The following is a 20,691-nucleotide window of genomic DNA, read 5'->3' on the forward strand; positions in this document are numbered from 1 at the left end:
AAGGAAGAGACCTATATATGTGCTTCATCGATTTAGAAAAGGCATTTGACAATGCGCTTTGGGACAAGCTGGCGACTATTATGAGGGAAAAGAGAGTGGACTGTAAAACCTATCAGTACTGTACGGCAAAACAGAGGGCCCCACCCAGTGTATGACAGCGGGTTGGTAAGTACTGGTTAATCGCTCTTCTCCATTAAACAATGTTGTCAACATCATTCGCACCAAGCGTGAAGTTGTTTTCATCACAGAAAAAATGGTTCAAATGGCTCTGAGCACTATGGGACTCAACTGCTGTGGTGGTCATAAGTCCCCTAGAACTTAGAACTACTTAAACCTAACTAACCTAAGGACATCACACACATCCATGCCCGAGGCAGGATTCGAACCTGCGACCTTAGCGGTCGTGCGGTTCCAGACTGTAGCGCCTTTAACCGCTCGGCCACTCCGGCCGGCCCATCACAGCAATCACATCGGTTGCTACAGTGCTGTTGTTCATACCAAATGATGTAAACGAGTTGGAAGTAATCTTCGTTTTGGGACGTAGTGACGGTAGTCTTGGACCTCGTAAAGTCGGACGGTACGCTTACAATGTATAATTCAAAGTAGTCCTCTCGTGTTGCGGCATCTCTGTGTTAGCGGCACTGGTATCTGCTGCACTACGTACATGTTAATAACGATTTGATGGGATCCGGTCTCATCTATGTGACCTACGACTTGCGCACACGGTATGATAATGGTGATTACCTTGGCAATATTAATGGCTACAGGACGAGCTCGCCATCCTCTTCGACAGCACAGCTTGGCTCAAGTGAACCTGCGATAGTGTAGCCTTAGTGCGTTAGCGTACCTTATTAATAAGGTAATAACGGCTTAAGCTTTCCGCGTAGACTCACATATTCATCAAATATTGGTAACTGGCTTCCCCTAATATTACGTTTGTTCCAATATCACTTCAATTACGCCACTTTTCACGGCTCGAATCTTGCGTGGCTGTGACCCCTTCACCCGTAATTCTCTTTTGTCTTGAATTATACAAAATCTGCATTTCTATTCAACACATATTTCTTCGTAAGCGATGAGTGATCGTCGGAATTAGGCTTCAACATCCAATTGACGACGAGGTTATTAGGGACAGAACACGTACGAGGAAAGAAATTAGCTGTGCCCTCCTCAAAGAAATCAGCCGTGTATTTCCCTTAAGCGATGTAGAGGACCCATCAACACATCGGTGCTTCTCTCAGAAACTATCTGTAGAGTTTAGAGCATACCAAGTCATCCACAATTAACGGAAAAACTAAAAATAATCAGTAATCTGAGAAGTATAAGTTAATTACCATCTTTTGCAGACTCGTTTCACTTTATTCTAAGCCATCTTCATTGATCACTGTAACAGTATTGTTTTTTCTCTTACAATTTTGTTTGTTATGATCATTAACATTTGATTACTATTACAAACGGTGTTTTTATCGTTTGCTGCATTCTTCTTCGTCTTCCACGTGTATGTGATACGTTTATGCACACAGCGCTTACTTTGCACTAAACATATCCACATTTCTGCGTTGTGGAGTATCACTGTCCTCTCGCCACATTGCGGGATGCGTTAGTCTTTTGTTTGTTTTGGTAGTGGTGGGAGTGTCTGCTATCGCTCTGTCAGTGTTTATATTTCCGACTAGGGAGAGAGTAACAATTAGAGAGAGAGAGAGAGAGAGAGAGGAACAGAGAGAGAGAGAGAGAGAGAGAGAGAGAGAGAGAGAGAGAGAGTCTGTGTGTAAGTTATTGCTTTGCTATGGTCCACTGGTGGATGATCCAGGGCGGGATATTGGCTAGTTTGTGATGTTATTTTGTGGTGTCTAGGGGGACTGTTCTTTCTTAACGATAGTTTTTATTAGTTTCTGATGTTTGTCTAGTCATTTATTATGTCTTTCTCCTCTATTAGTGCTTTTTGAATTTGGAATTTTTCTTGTAGGTTTAAGAGACCATCCACCACTTTACCATAATAAAGCAGTAACTTAAGTACACAGTGGCTAGGACATGTTAGCTCCCTGCACACACACACACACACACACACACACACACACACACACACACACACCTCACACCTCGCACGTTCTGTTCTCCCTCTCTCCCCCTTTTCGGAAAATATAAACGCCCACGGTATGGAACAGACGCTCCCACCTCTATCAAAACAAACAAAAGACGAATACATCCCGTAATTGCAAAACAAAACATAAGAACAAAATGTTCGAATGTGTGTGTAATATTATGGTACTTAACTGCTAAGGTAATCAGTCCCTGAGCTTATACACTACTTAACTTAAATTATCCTAAGGACAAACACACACACCCATGCTCGAGGGAGGACTCGAACCTCCGCCTGGACCAGCCGCACAGTCCCTGACTGCAGCGCCTTTGACCGCTCTGCTAATCCCGCGCGGCTACAAAACATAAGAAATGTCGAGAGGACAATGATATTTCCAACACAGAAATGTGAATATGTTCAGTGCAGTGAAATTTCTGTAAGCAAAAACCCAACACATACACGTGACCGAGTGAGGTGGCGCAGTGGTTAGCTCACTGGACTCGCATTCGGGAGGACGGCGGTTCAAACCAGGGCCCAGCCATCCTGATTTAGGTTTTCCGTGATTTCCCTAAATCGCTTCAGGCAAATGCCGGGATGGTTCTTGAAAGAGCCGATGAGATCGATGACCCCGCTGTAGTAATAATTAAAGCATACGAACAGCACAAGATCACAACAAACAAGAGGAAAAACCATACTGTTACAGTCACCACTGTAGATGATTTAAGCCGGCCGGGGTGGCCGAGCGGTTCTAGGCGCTACAGTCTGGAACCGCGCGACCGCTACGGTCGCAGGTTCGAATCCTGCCTCGGGCATGGATGTGTGTGACGTCCTTAGGTTAGTTAGGTTTTAATTATTTCTAAGTTCTAGGGGACTGATGACCACAGCATTTAAGTCCCATAGTGCTCAGAGCCATTTGAACCACTTTTTTGTAGATGCTTTAGAATAAAGCGAAACGCGTCTAGTCTTAATAACACTTTCATTACAGTTGCCAAGACGGTAATTGACATATACAACTTCTATATGTGTAACTGCGGAAGAAAAGAGGCCGAAAACAAAGAAGACTGTAATCTGAGAAGTATTTGCAATGCTAACGCAGTTTTCGCTCATGTTTACGGTTTTTCAGAAACGAAAATACTCGCTGTCAAAAAGTTACATTTCTCACAGACATGTGGCACCTCAACTGTATCCATAGTGTATGTCGTGTGTAACGCGACTGTCGGAATTTACTACCCTACATACCTTCCTAATTAGGAGTAATGACCTTGAGCATATCGGTTAGCCAAAGCAGTGTTACAATGAAATTTTGTAAGTATATTAGTAGGAATGTTTTCCTTTCGATTTCACACTTTTGGAATCAAAATTAATGGAAAAAATTAATTTCGTTCAAACGTTAACTGGAAAGTTGACATAGGTATGGCAAATGATTTAGTATTCTCCAGTATTGCATTTACTTAATAATTTTACGTATCAATAGAAAAGCATTCATACGCACATTGGTATGAACTCATTATTATTCAATCACAAATATAACAATTTAAGCAATATGGAAATATTCTGTGCAGCTATCAATATCGTGTGACGTTTTTAACTGCCACCATGAAGAATTTGTGCAGTTAAATGAAATAAATGTTAGTCTCAAATAGCATTACTGAAGCAAATTTGTTTTTACATTTCAGTGTAATAACTATTATTAATTTATTATAAAGTGTTTAAAGATGATTAAGTAAACTTTGTCGAAATTACCGTTAACAGACGAAAGCCAAAAATATTGAAGAAAAATTTAAAGTTGATCTACACAAAGGTAACTTGTTGGTCTGTGTAGACGAGTTATGGAAGCGGGAATCAGGAGTTAAGTGGCACACTGGTCTCTCTCTCTCTCTCTCTCTCTCTCTCTCTCTCTCTCTCTCTCCCTCCTTTAGCATTTCCGTCGCGATTTTATGGTTAATAATTCATGGCTATAAATGTCTTAATCTGCCATCCCAATACATGACCACCACACGTATATCAAGCCACATGTTTTCCTCCGTACACCACAAGCGCTCACGGCTACGTTCAAAGCACATTGACACCATGGGGGGAGGTGGGGGGCGGGGACGTGGTGTCAAACTCTTAGAGGGACTTCTGACAACACGTCCTTGATTCGCTGCCAGGCCACTAGGAGCGCTGCACGTTTATTAATCCTAGAGAGCCTATACAGCCGCTTTAATCAACCATCCGTCGTCTTGTTTTCTTACTGGGCGATTTAAAGTCTTCCATATTTGTTTTCATTTCGTAGTAAATAGAAGCTGGCCTCATCATACTGCGTTCGTGATTACGACTTCTTGTGAGTATTGCGCTCTTTGGATCCCATTGTAAATATGTTGCTCGTATTCTGGCTGGTATGTACTCACATCCATTATATTGGTTAGAGTGAATGACTCCAAATTTGTTCTTGTCTCGTATAAAACAGAATCTGGTTCCATTGCATGGCATTTTGTGAATTCGTGTACATTTGTTCTGCTTAGGAAACCGTTTTGAACTGCTCGAGTTGAATGAGTTCTTAGTATGTTGCTCATGTCCTATTTTTGTTCACATCCGGTTTACGTACTTTCTCGCATTTAATGGAGAATTCAATGTCAGCAGCCTTTGATAGAACTGGTATTCAACTTTGCTAGATGTTATCGCAGAATGAGTATGTAATTCAGCTTTGAATAGTGTTGCTTCTTACCACTGAATATGCTTTGTAGTCAGCGGCTAGAGCATTGTTCCTTGCAAATGCTAAAAATGCAACAGTACTTACTCACAGGTGTTCGTATGTTATTAATAGGTACTACAAACATAAAATTTTATCGGAAATCAATATACTAGACTCATCCTCTTCCTCTAATGAAAGTTTCAAAGCAAATAATACGCACTCTCATGCTTTCATCATTGTAAGGCTCTAGTGAAACCTGTATAACAAGATTTTACTAAATGCAGCAGCATTCAGTGCACTGAAAGTACGTTCACACTATACTGTACAATCCCAAGTACAAATATGCACCCCGATGTAGAATATTTTTGCCGCATAATAGTACCTGGCACGATAACTGCGTATTGCGTTACTAAGACTACGAACTATATACTCAGTTGCAAGAACCGACACCATCCAAAGTAGAATTACATACTCATTCTGTGACAAGACGTAATGAAGTTGAATCCCAATTCCGTCAAAAGCTGCTAACACGCAGTTGTCCATTAAATGCGAGAAAGAATGAGAAACGGGTGCGAACAAAAATAATGTCGTATATGAGCAATCTTACAACGCAGTTAAATAGAGTAGTTCACACACGGATTCGTAAGCGAGAACAAACATACTTGGGTCTACAAAACATCATGTGGACAATACCAGTTTCTGTTTTATATGAAACAAATATTACTCCACCCAAAATTACAAATGCGAGCAAAAATCAAGCAGAATATGTGAAACATACTGACAATGCAATTCAAAGAGCGCAGTACACAAAAGAAATCACAATCAGGAACACAATCTGATGAAACCAGCTTCTGTGTGACGTCAGACGATTTTTAGGTTTTCACATGGTTAGAGCGCAATTATTTCCACTTTACAACGGCACCACAATCGAAACTGCAATACTGATTTTTATAAGCAATCAATTTTACAGTAAAATGCCTCCAGGTTCCATTTACAAAATTTAAATGACTGTGAATCCCAGCTACGAGAAGTTAATCTTAGTTTTTCATTGAAATTTCTCAGATACACTAGGCTACTTTGCAAAATCACAAAAACGTTTTCTCTCACGTACGGCTATGAGGCCCACGCGCAAATTGTAAATGAGATATATTGTCACAAAATATGTGTTTTGAAAAGCAAGAGTGCGAATTTTCGCGCCATATTTCCCGTATCCGAAGTTCAGTGCCAGGCCACTAAGAGTGCTGCTGTCGTTCTCTGCTTCCATATCGTAACAAGAGCAATTAACTTCTTATATTTTGCTGTTCCGTGACTGGTACTGACTGCCAGAAACAGACTGCAACTTTTCGACTTTTTTTAACAACAAATTAAGTCTTTCGCTGCCCAATGCAGTTCTGTTTAAAATATTAATAAATATCTTTACATTTATATATTTTTATACTACACGGTCCACTACTTGCATATTATTTGAACTTTGAAAGAGACGTTATCATAAAGTGATAAAATAAAATTACGACTTTGCATAAACAAAATAAAAACATTTACACAAATAGTTCCCCTTGCTACTAACACGTGGCACTACTTCTCACGTTAACAGAACATTGGCGTGTACATTGAGACATACGAAAACGAGTTATTCAAGAGACTGACAAACAACAGGAAGAAAATTATGTTGTATAAGTATATCGAATTTACTGTGTCACAACAACTGGTGTCAGCTGCCCGTATAACTAAAGACAGCGACGCTCGTCAGTAGTGGCTGGAAATGCAGGATGTTTTGCAAGTCTTTTTTTCCATTCTATTTATTTGAGTAAAGTTAACTGTAATTAAAGAAGTTAAATTCACGATCTAGACGGAAACTGAAACGGAGAATAAACGTGATCGCTGATTCATGAAGAATTTTTCCATAGTTTCAGTTGATATTTCTGGAAATTGGTGGTGGAAACCGTTCAGCATGGGTAATACCACCTGACGCACAATGCACAACTGAGAATTGATATATTCGAGAAGTCTGGAAACCCACAACTGAAACTTGAAGTCTGGAAACCATTCACATTATACATATACTAAATAGACAGTCAGAGCAAAGTGAACGGTAAGTGCTGATTGTAGCAGTAGCTCCATCGTCCACAAAAATAATTCTACAGAGTGCTTGGTCTATTCCTAATGGGAAAACCCCTGTGCCTAAAAGAGCTCTATTATGAATTGAGTGTCGTATCCATTCAACTCACGGAGATCGACAGAATGTCATTCCTAAGGGCCTGGTTTCGATTCCCGGCTGGGTCGGAGACTGGGTTTTGTGTTGTTCCAATCATCATCATTTCATCCCCGTCGACGCGCAAGTCGCCGAAGTGGCGTCAGATCGAAAGACTTGCACCGCCGAACAGTCTACCCGACGGGAGGCCCTAGTCACACGACATTTATTTTACCTCACGGAGATGAATGAGCTTTTATGTACGAGGGGAGCCTGAAAGGAAGTGTGAGATTTGCACTACAAAAAAATAGTTCAAATGGCTCTGAGCACTATGGGACTTAACGTCTGAGGTCATCAGTCCCCTAGAACTTAGAACTACTTAAACCTAACTAACCTAAGGACATCACACACATCCACGCCCGAGGCAGGATTCGTACCTGCGATCGTAGCGGTCGCTCGCTTATTAGGCTTGGCACTGTCGGATGTCCTCCTAAAGCATATCTTGTCAAATTCTGTCCAATTGTCGCGTTAGATCCCAAAATCCCGAGCTGGTTGGAGGACCCTGCCCATAATACTCCAAGAGTTCTCAGCTGGGAAGAGATCCGGCGACCTTACTGGCCAAGGTAGAGTTCGGCTGGTACGAAAACAAACAGTAGAAACCATACCCGTGTGCGTGAGGGCATTATCTTGCTGAAATGTAGGCCCTCGATAACTCGTCATGAAGGTCAACAAAACGAGGTGTATAATATCAGCGACGTACCGCTGTGCTGTAAGGGTGTTACGAATGAGAACCAAATGCTTCGTGCTATGAAATGTAACGGTATTGCAGACCATCACTCCTTGTCTTCGGGCCCCATGGCGAGTGACAGTGAGGTTGGTATCCTACTGCTGTGCAGAGTATCTCCACACACGTCTTTGGCATGGAATCTCAGTGACTGGAGTAGAACTGCCTTCAGTGGTGAGTGCCGGATTCGAATTGAGCCACAGTGACCATCTAAGACGTGTCCGTAGACGCCCCAGACAGCAGTGGGATACCAACCTGACTGTCGCTCGCCATACGGCCCCACAACCAGGAGTGATGGTCTGCGGTAGCACATCATTTTATAACAGGACCCCTTTTGTTGCCATCCACGGCATCATTGCAGCAGAGTGGCACGTCGAAGATATTCTATGCTCCTTTTTGTTGACATTAATGGCAAGCCATCCTGGGATTACATTTCAGCAAGATAATTTCCGCCCCGCACGCGGCAAGGCTTTCTACTGACTGTCTTCGTGCTTTTGAAACACCATCTTGGCCAGCAAGGTCGCCGGACCTCATCCCAATTGACAACGTCTGGACCATTGTGGGCAGGGGCTTCAACCAGCTCGGGATTGTGAAGATCTAACACGCCAGTTGGACAGAATACGGCACGATATCCCTCAGAAGGACGTCCAAGAGCTTTGTCAATCAATGCAAAGCCGAATTACTACTTGCATAAGGGCCCAAGGTGGACCAAAGCGACACTGACTTGCTCAATTCTTAAAATTCATTCCTTTGAATAAATCATTCGCTTTTTCTGAACTTGTAATCATTTGTTTGCCTGTGCCATCACATCTACCGATTTTCGTCCCATTTGGGCAATTCCTTCAGGTGCATTTTTTCTTTTTTGTCTTGAAGTTTGTTTCAAAGTAAATATTCTGGAACCTTATTTATGTTCACTATAACCTCAATGTGTGATCTAAGTAATGGTATGATAAATACATAAGCACATCTAGCCTGGACTACACTCCCCATACAAAGGATTAATCGCTTCGTTGGGCCTGGGCGCTTTCGACACTTTGCATTATTTGGAGAGAAGCAAGATTCGACTCGTTGGACCACACAATACGCTTCCAAACAGCTAGTGACCATTCCCTGCGTTATTTGGATCATTGAAGAAACTCGGCTTTATATGCCACTATAAGAAATGGTCCTATGTGAGATATCCCAATCCAAATTTTTTTGCTGGCAAATTCCTTGCATAATTCACAATTTTAGCTTGGAGTCTTAATTTCGGTAGATCTGCATTCACCGACAGCAGTAATTACAGCTGTGTTTTAAGCCGATTGTCAATTACATTGCTTGATACTTATATGAAGCCTGTCAGTACGGGTCTTTTTTATCACTACTGTTCTTATGCCGTACTACATGGTTGCGAATAGTACACCATTTCTTGAAAGATACGTTGGACTGTCTGTTGATACACCAATAGACTGGACCACTTCATTCACGGTGCAGTCATGTGATCGTCCAAATTTGAGAGCTCCTTTACCATTCTATCAGGTTACCCCGTCAACACATCACAGTATGCTGATTCTGTACAACCGACTAGTATTACACACCACTCACTGACGTGATTTTCGTCAGCTCTGGACGGGCACACTACTGCTTCGTACCAATTGCACACCATTTACAAGGCTCCATACCGACCCGTGTGGTCTTTTGAAGTTTTTCTGGAGTCATCAGTCTGCTTTGATGCGGCCTGCCACGAATTCCTAACCTGTGCCAATCTCTTCATCTAAGAGTAGCACTTGCAGCTTATGTCCTCAGTTATTTTCTGAATGTATTCCAACCTCCATCCTCCTCTGTAGTTTTTATCCTCTACAGCTCCGTCTAGTACCAGGGAAGTTATTCATTGACGTCTTAGCAGATGTATTATCATCATATCCCTTCTTCATGTCAGTTTTTCCCATATATCCCTTTCCTCCAAGATTCTGCAGAGGACCTCGTTATTTCGTATTTAATCAGTCCACTTAATTTTCAACATTCTTCTATAGCACCATATCTTAAACGCTTCTATTCTCTTTCGTACCATTTTTCCAATAGTCCATGTTTAACATCATACAATGCTACGCTTCTACCGTACATTCTCAGAAATTTCTTCCTCAAATTGAGGCCGATGTTTGATACTAACAGACTTCTCTTGGCCAGAGTTATAGTCTGCCTTCTTATGTCCTCCTTGCTCGGTCCATCACGGGCTATTTTGCTGCCCAAGTAGCAGAATTTCTTCGCATGCTCCGTGATCCCCAAATCTGAGGTACGTTTCTCACTGCTCTCATTTCTCTACTTCTCATTACGTTCGTCTTTCTTCGATTTGCTCAAAGTCAATTTTTTGTACTCTCTAGACCGTTCATTGTATTCAGAAGATCCTGTCAATCCTCTTCACTTCCACCAAGAATAGCAATATAATCAGCGAATCTTAGCATTGATATCCTTTCAACATCAATTTTAATCCCACTCTTGAACCTTTTATTTTCGTCACTGCTGAACAGTAGGCGCAAAAGACTACAGCCCTGGAATGAGATTTTCAGTCTGCAGCGGAGTGTGCGCTGATATGAAACTTCCTGGCAGATTAAAACTGTGTGCTCGACCGAGACTCGAACTCGGGACCTTTGCCTTTCGAGGGCAAGTGCTCTACTGCTCTACTGGCAGAAGTAAAGCTGTGAGTACCGGGCGTGAGTCGTGCTTCGGTAGCTCAGTTGGTAGAGCACTTGCCCGCGAAAGGCAAAGGTCCCGAGTTCGAGTCTCGGTCGGGCACACAGTTTTAATCTGCCAGGAAGTTTCGACTACAGCCCTGTTTTACACCCTTTTTAATCCGAGCACTTTGGTCTTGGTCTTCTGGTCTTATGGTTCTTGAACATATCGTATATTACCCTCCTTTGCTTGTACCTTAGCCCTGTTTTTCTCAGAATTTCGAACATCTTGCACCAGTTTACTTATCGCGCGCTGTTTACAGGTCGAAAAATCCGTCGAACGTGTCTTGATTTTTCATCAGTCTCGCCTATCAACCGCAGCATCAGAACTGTCTCTCTGCTGTCTTTTCCTTTTCTAAAGCTAAACTGATCGTCATCTAACAGATCCTCAATTTTCTTTTCCATTTTTTTCTGTTTATTATTCTTGTCAGAAAACTAGATGCGTGAGCTGTTAAGCTGACTGTGCGATAATTCTCGCACATGTTGGCTTTTGCAGTTTTCGGACTTTTGTGGACCACGTTTTTCCGAAAGTCTGATGTTAATTCGCCAGTCTCATACATCCTACACAGCGACGTGAATAGTCGTTTTGTTGTCACTTTCCCTAATGATTTTAGAAATTATGATGGAATGTTATCCATACCTTCTACCTTATTTGATCTTAAGTCGTCCAAAACTCTTACATTCTGACTCTAGTACTGGATTCCCTATCTCTTCCCCGTCGGCTCCTATTTCTTCTTCTACTACACCTTTAGAAATGTCCTCCTCCTCACAGCGGTTAGCAATGATTTCACCTATCCGCTCGCTTCTTCGCATTTAAGGGTCAGTCCTTGCGACAATCACTTGTTTGAGTCAGTTACGAATATTCTGTCCGGTGAGCTTACTGTATTGTCAAGATTACCACATTTGAGGTTCTTTGTGATCATCTTATTCACGATGAGTTGTTGCTAATCACTGATGACAGAAAATCTGCTAGACCTTATTACTGCTATATTAGAAACATGTCCTGACTTACGTTCTCCTAACTGTCTGCACCTAATAAAGCGTAATTCATTTGTCTGAACGTTGCCATTTAAGCATACATGTTGCCGAAGCAACAGACCGATTGCAACACTGAAAGTGTCAGAACAACTATTACAGTTTGTATAAACATTCAATTAGCACGATTTGCATTGGATACCGATTTACAATGTCTTATCGTTTCTTCGTCATCCTATGAAGGTAGCCCCGTCGTAGAAAAACACACTGCCCTATTCTATGTACATCTATCACGTTCTTCCATCCAATCTCTTCCTGCACGACGCTGTCATTTTATTGATATACAAACTGTGAGCTTACGTTCAGGGGCACCAACTGGAAAAAGAAGGAAGGATGATTCGGTTTAACGCCCTGTCGACATCGAGGCCATTCGAGACGGAGTAAAAGCTCGTATTTCGTCAAGGATAGGGAAGAAAATCGGCAGTGCCCTTTTAAAGGTACCATCCCGGCATTTGCCTGGAGCGACTTGGGGAAATAACTGAAAAACCTAAATTTGTATGGTCGGACGAGGGTTTGAACCGTCGTCCTCCTGAATGCGAGTCCAGGAAACTAATCACTGAGCCACCTCGCTCGGTGGTACGAGCTGGAAGAAAACCAATGGAGTCAGTTTTAGTCAACATTATGCGCCCTGTTGCAAAAATGGTTGCTGCATTCCATTTCCATTCTGTAGATATTTCGGCGTGCTTTACCAAGTGGTAGGATATTTCAGTGGCATGCTCCAGTTCAAACTGTGAGTGGTGAGTTTCTGTCATATCATTAGATCCTCATGACAAGAACTCTGGTAATATACTCGCTCGAGATGAACACTAGCATCCGACGCTCAGGATTGGTAGTGTGTCAGTTTGCAAGTCAAACTTGCAAACAGTGGAGCTCTCTGAGAAGACTTGTTTTATTCCCAGTGATTATCTCAGCCTTCACAGTCTGATTAGCACAGGCCTGTGAGGCCCTATTGTATACATGAAAGGAAGCTTGTCCAGAAAATATGCATACGCAACAGCGGTACGTAACCCGTTTACCTCATAGTGGCTTCCACATATGTCTGACGTAGTTGCTGCAGATTTCAACGTCATTAACTAGAAATCTGTTAATGTTACGAAAACTGCTGACTTTCAGATTTTTCCATCGTCTCTAGTTCATAATTCACAAACATATAACATACACACAAAGTTTGTAAGTAAAGTATGATGATTAAAGTTTATAAACGACTTTTAACATTTACTGTCGCTCACCAATACGAAAGCGAAAGGAGGCAACTTCTTTCACAACAATTTATAAGTTCCCCGTTCTTGCCCCTCGACCTGTGGGCTGACTGATGCACGAAGTTGAAGGGATACGTTGCAAATTTAACTTGCCCGACAAATTAACAACCCATAATGAAGTGAGATTATACAGCTGACTAGAAGCAAAATGTTTTGATCTACGCTATAAGTGAGCAAAGCCAACGGCCTCGCCGTAGTGATAACACCGGTTTCCGTCAGATCACCGAAGTTAAGCTCTGTCGGGCTTGGCTAGCGCTTGGATGGGCGACCGTCCGAGCTACCGAGCGCTGTCGGTAAGCGGGGCGCACTTAGCCCTAGTGAGGCCAATTTACGAGTTACTTGGCTGATAAGTGGTCACGTAAGCTGACAGCGACCTGGAGGGCAGTGTGCTGACCACATGTCCCTCCATATCCGCGTCCAGTGAAGCCAATCAGCTGAGGCTGGCACTCCGTCGGTCGGCACCGTTGGGTCTTCCGACACCTGTGCGGACGGAGCAAGATAAGTGAGGATATATTTAAGTCCATCGTAATTTTTGTTGCCGCTTACGAGCTACAAGTGCTACAAATAAACAATTGAAATCTCCCCTTAGAAAAATTAATGAATTACTGTGCTGGTAAACCCCTTACGTTATTTGATTTTCAAGCAGCTGAGCATAACTGAACGTGCTCAGACATTTCTCTCTTTACTTATTCTGATCAACACTAAACTGACACACAATATTTTTAGCGCAACGCAATCTGAATTTCAATAATCCCTACAAAAGAATGGCCCTGACTAACATTAACCTACACCTTACATGAATAACTTACCTCACAAAAATCTTCGTTACTCAAGTACAGCAACACAGCGAGCGCCAATGCTGCCAGCTAAATAAAAGATTCTAACTACTGAAGGCACTGACTACTGATAGGCATACTTAGCAAATGAAAGATTTTGATAGAGAACAAACAATGTATTTACCTTAATAGTGTTCAAACGTCATAATATATATATCAGTTCATGACATCCAGACTTACAAATTTACTGTCTCTGATGGACACACGTCCAGATCATCCGCTCTCAAAACTCCGCCATCTCTCTCTCCACGTCCACCACTGCTGGTGGCTCACCTGCAACTGCGCAACGCTACGCGCTGTTCACATCCAACTGCCCAACACTACAATAGCGAATATTCCAACAATGCCAACCAGCCACAGACTGCACACAGCACAGCCACTATGCTTAATGATCCTACTTTATAGACTCTTGAGTCTATTATAAAAGAGCTTTGGCACATTATGGAGTATGAGTTCTGACCTTTCCGACGTTCACCTTGCGGTGCATAAAACCCAAGTTTAGCCATTCGATGATCAATTTTCAATCCATTTACAGATTGAATGACGGGACGTAGTACTCTCTTTCTAGCCTCATGAAGTGAAAAGTTATCTCCTGAAGATGCACCTGTAATGGTGTGAAACCAGTTGTGTTGCCTAATAAAGGAACTGTGTACAGATAATACGACCTTAGGAAGTTTCATTAATTAAAAAAAAAAAGGAATTTTAGAGGATTTTTAAAATTTTGGAGAGTTTTTGGAAATTTCCTTACAGTAACAATAAACTAACAATGTATAAACGAAGCTGTGGTTCCCAAGACTATCAAATGGGCTGTACCGAATAATATTACTTGAAATTACTCGGTAACAAGCCCGTGGAAACGATCATGAACAACTTGTGAATTTACATGTATGTATCCAGTATTCATATGCACATTGTATAAGTAGGATTGGTCGACTACCTCTGAAGGATAGACGATAATAGGTGGCATAGGTTACAGGTAGAGAATCACAAGGCACAGCTGGGAACAGATTACTGAGAGCTGTGTTGAGAACTAGAGTCCATTGGGACATTCAGTGGAGTTCTATAGTGTTGACCAACGAACGTCGCTTCTGTTTGTGTCGGTCAGATCGATACCAACGTGTGTGTGTCCGATCTAGTGAAAGGTTTCAGGAAGTAGCGGTTTTGGAGACTCATACTGTAAGTAGGCTGTTTAGGTTTTTATGTTGGTAACGTCACGTAGCGCATGAATGAATGCAGGTGATCAGACAGGATGCTTACGTACGTGTCACCAGTCAAAGTTGTATCTAGACCTATCAGGGATCCCATATCACTCCAACTGCACACACCCCACACCATTACAGAGCCTACACCAACTTGAACAGTCCCCTGCTGACATGCAGGGTCCATGGTTTCATGAGGTTGTCTCCATACCCGTACACGTCCATCCACTCGATACAATTTGAAACGAGACTCGTCCGACCGGGCAATATGTTTCCCTTCATCAGCAGTCCAATGTCGGTGTTGACGGGCCCAGGCGAGGCGTAAAGCTTTGTGTCGTGCAGCCATGAAGGATACGCGATTGGGCCTTCGCCTCCGAAAGCCCATATCGATGATGTTTCGTTGAATGGTTCGCACGCTGACGCTAGTTAATGGCCCAGCATTGAAATGTGCAGCAGTTTGCGGAAGCGTTGCAATTCTGTCAAGCTGAACGATTTTCTTCAGTCGTCGGTGGTCCTTTTCTTGGATGATCTTTTTCCTGCCACAGCAAATCGGAGATTTGTCCCATCTCTCGTGCGCCGACTATAACACCAGGCTGAAACTAACTTAAATCTTGATAACCTGCCATTGTAGCAGTAGTAACCGATCTAACAACTGCGACAGACACTTGTTGTCTTATAGGCGTTGCCGACCTCAGCGTCGTAGTGTGCCTGTTTACATATCTCTGTATTTGAATATGCATGCCTACACCAGTTTCTGTGGCGCTTTAGTGCGTAAGGCTGTGCTAAGATAGTGGTGAAGGAGCTATGAAAATGTGAAGTGGCTATCCTGTGATAGGCTATTGAAAGTCCATTTTGTCTGATATGCATTACAGTGGGCTGTCGTGAAAATCGCACCGTATAAGAGGTCACCGAGAGCTACTAATACGAACTACAACCAATGACCACTTTAAACTTTCGTAGTTCCTTCACCACTTTCTTAGCACAGTTTTACAGGTGACCCACATGAACTACGGTTTTATCCATCTGGCGAAGATCCTGTATGTGCCAAATGCATTCCTCTTAACGTTTTAAGAGGTTACCAAAGTATTCGGTTTATAGCTTGACCCTTGCGACATCGTACATACTCTCTCGCGTTATGAAGTGAAAAGTTGTTGTCACCTGAAGTTGCACCTATAATGATTTGAAACCGGTCGTGTTGCCTAATAAAAGAAACCTATATACAGCCAATGCGGCCTCGAGGAATTTTGATTCATTTTCAAAAATAATGTACAGGACTTATTTTGCAAAATTATTTCTAATTTATTTTTAATAATAATACCACCCGGACCAAGATATACTACTTTTAATTCAAATCTAATTTACTAAAGTACTTATCACATTCTGAGAATTGTGGTATGCTTGTTATAAGTGTTGCACCAATTTTCAGGTTAATCCTGTTCAGTTTTCTTACAGTATCAAATGTTTTGTCATTATACAGAACTAATGATTTAAAATAGATGTTCAAAATAACCCTGGACGTTTTCACGACGGAATGGAAAGTGGCGTGCTGTAAACTGCTGCTGAAGTTTTAGTGTCCCAGAACACAGTCGCACAACTTCAGCAGCTCGTATAGCACCAGTCAGAGGGCCTGAATAAGTGTCGACTGGAGACTCCTAAATCAGAATCTTCACGTCAGCCCAAAAGACTGACTCTGTTGTTGTTGTTGTTGTGGTCTTCAGTCCAGAGACTGGTTTGATGCAGCTCTCCATGCTAATCTATCCTGTGCAATCTTCTTCATCTCCCAGTACCTACTGCAACCTACATCCTTCTGAATCTGCTTAGTGTATTCATCTCTTGGTCTCCCTCTAGGATTTTTACCCTCTACGCTGCCCTCCAATACTAAATTGGTGATCCCTTGATGCCTCAGAACACGTCCCATCATCCGATCCCTTCTTCTAGTCAAGTTGTGCTACAAATTTCACTTCTCACCAATTCTATTCAATAGCACCTCATTAGTTATGTGATCTGTCCATCTAATCTTCAGCATTCTTCTGTAGCACCACATTTCGAAATCTTCTATTCTCTTCTTGTCTAAACTATTTACAGTCCACGTTTCACTTCCATACATGACTACATACAAATACTTTCAGAAACGACTTCCTGACACGTAAATTTATATTCGATGTTAACAAATTTCTCTTTTTCAGAAAATTTTCCTTACCATTGCTATTCTACATTTTAGATTCTCTCTACTTCGACCATCATTTATTTTGCTCCCCAAAGAGCAAAACTTATTTACTACTTTAAGTGTCTCATTTCCTAATCTAATTCCTTCAGCATCACCCGACTTAATTCGTTCCATCATCCTTGTTTTGCTTTTGCTGATGTTCATCTTATATCCTCCTGACTCTATCTGCGTTAAATTTATCCACCACTAGCAATGCATTCTTTCTGAAACTGCACATTAAGGAGTTCCCCGACAACGACACGACATATTCAGACAACATACATCTGTCAAAAATTATTTACGGTGCAGCAATCCGCAAAAGGCGGGAAGGAGCATTGTCAAGCAACATGTGGAGCTGTAGGTATCCGGTAAAGAACCACCATAGGCCATGAGATTGTAAAACCAGTAATTCGGCCTACATTCCTGAACGACTTCTGAACGATTTTCGGTACAGACCGCACTTACTCCGGAAACTGGAACTTTGCATCAGGATTATACGAGACTCGTCTTAGATGTAAAGACTGTTAATAGCCATAGATAACAAGATAAGCGTCTCTATGATTTTTTAGGGGTCCAACATAATAAATGTTAAAAAGTCATATCATATTACTTTAACTATAAAATCTGCCAAAATATCAGTAGACAAAGAGTGGATGTCGCTCCCACTATGCCACTCCGAATCTGTCTACTGTTGTCGTCAGTTTTGTTGACAATACAATGTAAACTGCTTGCAGCATATACCTTTACATACCATTATACTCATCATTACGTAGATAGTTACTTGGCAGATTTTGTAGATTAAACGATGATTCTAAAGTTTCCTCTTTTTCTCTGAATGTGATCACTGTCAGGTGGAAACTGGTTATGGCAATGTGAAATGCTCATGTGACTGTCATTGAAAAGATGTGTTGTAAATCTGGTTATCACCTCGTAAAATGAAAATAATGAGATAGCATTACCCACAAGTTTTGAGTGGGTGTACAAGCAGCAACACATACACCTACGCGGAGTAGGGATGGCGGTCATCGCCGAAACAAGCGGTTTCCGGTTGTAGCGATTTTTTTCAACGGCAGTTTAAATGGACTGTTAAAACTACTCAAAATAACCGATTTCTGAAATAACCGACTTTCGGTGTTTTATTGTTATTATTTCCTGTAATAAATGTAGAAGTCAAACAAACATTGAAAAATTGTGACTCCCTCTGTTACAAGATACATAGAATAAAATATTAAACTAAATAGGCAAGTAAAAGAAACTGAAGTCCGTGCACCATTCGCTGCTTTTGTCGAAAAGCGGTAAGTGGTTGTCTGCTATAAAAGATCACCAGTATTCTCCTATTGATTCTAATTTTTATAAACTCTGCTCAAAAATTATTTTGTAATCGGTGATTATACCACTATTTGGACATTACGAATAGTTAGTGCTGAAGGGTGAAAGTTGAAGAAATCTATTTTTCGTGTTAATTTGTCCGTTTCTATGGACTAAAAGCAGATATATGAATGTTGTGCAGTTACAGACAGCAGACTAGCTGCTTTCTATTTTCATTTTAAGTTTTTTGTGGCTCCTCCCGTTTTTAGCTTTTTACGGAAAAAGGATCACTGTACTTCAGTGATACCGTCTTTAATAAGATACTTCCAGAATAGGGATGGTGCCGCTCTATAATACAACTGATGTCCGAGGACGATAGTGAGAAAGAACCGTTTACTCCAGTTTGGGCAGGTCTTGCAAGATGAATGCACACGCGTACCATATGATAGGCCACACCACATGATAACATGACAATTGTCTTGGCAATGCTGTACCAGCAATCCTGTATCACGCGTTTGTTGCTTGTCCCTGTCAACATCGTTAGTAAAGTAATACTTTCTGTAACAACGCAATATTTCAAAGCAATGCAACTTTTACTAATAAAAATTACTCGTTTTTTTAAAAAAAGATTACTTAAAAACGAGAAATTTTAGCCCTGCTGCTATGGCTCATTAATGTTTCAGATTTTTTTATCTGCTTATTAGTAAAAAATAAAAGCGCTTGTTACAACCGTGACCAAACAAACACCGAAAAATGCTGATCATCCAGAACAAAAATAGCGGTAACGGTTTTAACCAGTTGGTTTCCCCATCCCGGGCTATTCCGTGGGGAGAAGCAGGCACAGAGAGGGAGCAGAAACTAACTGAAAAAACTACGAGCAGAGGCGACTGTAAACGCACACTGACGTCACAGTGCCATTTCGTGGAAGCAGCATCACAGAGAAGCGGCTATTACAAAACGACGTCTGTCGCTCACAAGCTATGGCAACAGTGTACATGGTTCACATAGCTGCCTCCTATACAAATAGCTTATGTTCAATAATGGAGCTCATTCTGCTACTCCGTTACGGTATTCTAGGTTCTCAAAAGTCGGGCAGCGAATGCTGAAGCAAATACGCTATTTGGGTGAAGGTTTCTTATTTTTGCGCATTTCTATCTGTTGAGGACTGGAGCGTGACTGAACTAGAGTGCTTCGAAGTATTGCTAGAGTTGTAAGTGAAATGAGAAACAGATCTCACGTAAATCACACCATTTCACCTAATTTTAATTTTCTGTCAGGAAATGCCTTAAAGGAAAATTCTGTATCTTATCTTGAAAGTTATACAACTTACACTCCTGGAAATTGAAATAAGAACACCGTGAATTCATTGTCCCAGGTAGGGGAAACTTTATTGACACATTCCTGGGGTCAGATACATCACATGATCACACTGACAGAACCACAGGCACATAGACACAGGCAACAGAGCATGCACAATGTCGGCACTAGTACAGTGTATATCCACCTTTCGCAGCAATGCAGGCTGCTATTCTCCCATGGAGACGATCGTAGAGATGCTGGATGTAGTCCTGTGGAACGGCTTGCCATGCCATTTCCACCTGGCGCCTCAGTTGGACCAGCGTTCGTGCTGGACGTGCAGACCGCGTGAGACGACGCTTCATCCAGTCCCAAACATGCTCAATGGGGGACAGATCCGGAGATCTTGCTGGCCAGGGTAGTTGACTTACACCTTCTAGAGCACGTTCGGTGGCACGGGATACATGCGGACGTGCATTGTCCTGTTGGAACAGCACGTTCCTTTGCCGGTCTAGGAATGGTAGAACGATGGGTTCGATGACGGTTTGGATGTACCGTGCACTATTCAGTGCCCCCTCGACGATCACCAGTGGTGTACCGCCAGTGTAGGAGATCGCTCCCCACACCATGATGCCGGGTGTTGGCCCTGTGTGCCTCGGTCGTATGCAGTCCTGATTGTGGCGCTCACCTGCACGGCGCCAAACACGCATACGATCATCATTGGCACCAAGGCAGAAGCGACTCTCATCGCTGAAGACGACACGTCTCCATTCGTCCCTCCATTCACGCCTGTCGCGACACCACTGGAGGCGGACTGCACGATGTTGGTGCGTGAGCGGAAGACGGCCTAACGGTGTCCGTCAACTGCACATACGGTTCACGTCCACACTGTCGCGGCATGCTACCAGTGTTAAAGACTGCGATGGAGCTCCGTATGCCACGGCAAACTGGCTGACACTGACGGCGGCGGTGCGCAAATGCTGCGCAACTAGCGCCATTCGACGGCCAACACCGCGGTTCCTGGTGTGTCCGCTGTGCCGTGCGTGTGATCATTGCTTGTACAGCCCTCTCGCTGTGTCTGGAGCAAGTATGGTGGGTCTGACACACCGGTGTCA

The sequence above is a fragment of the Schistocerca cancellata genome, chromosome 5, assembly GCF_023864275.1.
Source record: "Schistocerca cancellata isolate TAMUIC-IGC-003103 chromosome 5, iqSchCanc2.1, whole genome shotgun sequence".
In the NCBI taxonomy this organism is placed as follows: Eukaryota; Metazoa; Arthropoda; class Insecta; order Orthoptera; family Acrididae; genus Schistocerca; species Schistocerca cancellata.